At 36.9% G+C, this 2,357-nt stretch overlaps 1 non-coding gene across 1 annotated transcript; it reads left to right on the top strand.

The window, feature by feature from the left end:
• The first annotated feature begins 280 nt into the window (after positions 1–280).
• On the top strand, positions 281–387 carry LOC113199692 (U6 spliceosomal RNA). Its single transcript, XR_003302980.1, has one exon. It is a non-coding gene; the product is annotated as a U6 spliceosomal RNA (small nuclear RNA).
• Positions 388–2,357: the final 1,970 nt, after the last annotated feature.

Here is a 2,357-nt window from a genome sequence, read left to right as displayed (position 1 = left end):
AACATAAATGGATCCTTTTGTTTCAGAATTTAATAAATCAACAATTACTTTCTAGAGTGAAGTAAAAAAATAATGTATAAACACCAACTGTCAATTATTGATTTTGTACTTCACTAACCCCACATTATGTGTTAAAAATGAACAAGGCCATACCTGGAGGAGGAATAGGGTAGAGAAAATGGCACAAAATTAATCTGACAGATTACAAAGCATTCAAACCAATCAGATTATCCTGACTTTCTTGAGTGTCTAATATGTAAATTAAAGTATACTAGGTGTTGTGCTCACTTCGGCAGCACATATGCTAAAATTGGAATGATACTGAAAAGATTAGTATGGCCCCTGCACAAGGATGACATACAAATTCATGAAGCATTCCATATTTTTCTATCCTTCTCCTTGGTGTATACCCAAAGGACTTAAAATCAGCATACTACAGGGACACAGCCACATCAATGTTTATAGCAGCACAATTCACCATAGCTAAACTGTGGAAACAACCTAGATGCCCTTCAGTAGATGAATGGATAAAGAAGATGTGATATAACAATGGAATACTTGTCAGCATTAAAAGAGAATAAAATCATGGCATTTTCAGGTAAATGGATGGCGTTGCAGAATATAATGCTAACTGAAGTTAGCCAATCCCAGAAAAGCAAATGCCGAGTGTTTTCTCTGATATAAAGATGGTGCTTCATAAATGGAGATGGGGGAGCATGGGAGGATTAGATGAGCTCTAGGTAGAGCAAAGAGGAGGGAGGTGAAGGGTGGGCCATGGGGGTAGGAAAGAAGGTGGAATCAGATGGACATCATTACCCTAAGTACATGTATGAAAACACGTATGGTGTGAATCTACTTTGTATTCAACCAGAGACATGAAAAATTGTGCTCTATTTGTGTAATATGAATTGAATTGCATTCTGCTGTTATATATAACTAATTAGAATAAATAAAATTAAAAAATATAAAAATAAAAAAAGAGGTATACTAGGTGCCAAATTTTTAAAAAATAGGGTTTAGTGTTTCCCACCCTCAAAAGGTTTATAAATGAATTTGAATTAAAATCTTTCTTCCTATAAGTATAGCATAACAAAATGCACATAGAAACTAAAGGAAAACTCTCAAACAGCAGTTTTTAAACAACTTTTATGAAGAATAACACAATGTACTTAAATTCAATTGCCTGGAAAGATGAAAATAACTGTATTTTATATATATTAAAAGCTAACAACTGGTAAGGTAGATGAAGAAACTGAGGCACAGAAAGATCAAGTAACTTGCCCAAGGCCACACCACTGGAATCAGTGGGATTTAAAACAATGTCTAACCAGATTCCAGGACTTTCTGTATGTCATGATATCTCCTTATAATGAAATGAACATGAGTTTTAATTTATACCAATGGCGGTGTAATACTGAATGTTTTTTACATGGTTTAGAATGCTTTTCCTATTTCTATTCATAAATTCTCCACCTACACACATACACATGTGTGTGCATGTGCACGCACATGCGCGCGCGCGTGCGCACACACACACACACACACACACACACCATCCTTTCCGTGATTGCTATGGTCTGGACATGAGGTGACCTCCAAAAGTTCGTGTGTTAATTCAGGAATGTACAGAGGTGAAATGACTGTATTATGAGACCTGTAACCTATTCAGTGGATTAATCCATTTGATGGATTAATAATTTGAATGAGCTAACTGGGTGATAACTACAGGCAGGTGGGGGTTGGCTGGAGGATATAGGTCACTGTGGGCATGCCTTAGGGGTTTTTATTTTGTCCCTGGTGACTGACTCTCTCTCTGCTTCCCAGCTGCTATGGTTTGAGCAATTGTCCTCTGCCATGCCCCTCCATCAAGATGCTCTGCCTCACCTCAGGCCCAGAGAAATAGAGTTGAACTGCCAACCATGGATCCAACCACCATGAGCCCAAAATAAACTTTTCTGCTCAAATATTTTATCAGGTATTTTGGTCACATCAAAGAAAAGCTGACTAACAGTGGTGATGTTTAATTAATTATGTACATGCTTTCAAATTGCTAATTGTGGATTAGCTCACTATGCTCGAAGGGGTCTTTATTCTTGACAAGAACTGTCCTATTTTTTCCAGGAAAAAAAATAGGAAGGACAAGAAGATTCTGGGCTGCACTACAGAGCTCCCACATACCATTTAAAAATACTTAACTACTGTTCACTTGCAAATCTCTCATTATAAGTCACACACATAGACACATACACATACACACACACACACACAATCAGTTTGTCAGTTAATTGCCTGTGGCAAAAGTTAATGTCCTAATAAACTAGATATTAACTGATGTAATGAGTGGTATCATATAGGTT

This window comes from Urocitellus parryii, chromosome X, assembly GCF_045843805.1.
Source record: "Urocitellus parryii isolate mUroPar1 chromosome X, mUroPar1.hap1, whole genome shotgun sequence".
NCBI classification, from domain to species: Eukaryota; Metazoa; Chordata; class Mammalia; order Rodentia; family Sciuridae; genus Urocitellus; species Urocitellus parryii.
The sequence above is the reverse complement of the archived record's forward strand: the minus strand, read 5'-3'. Positions and strand labels throughout refer to the sequence as shown.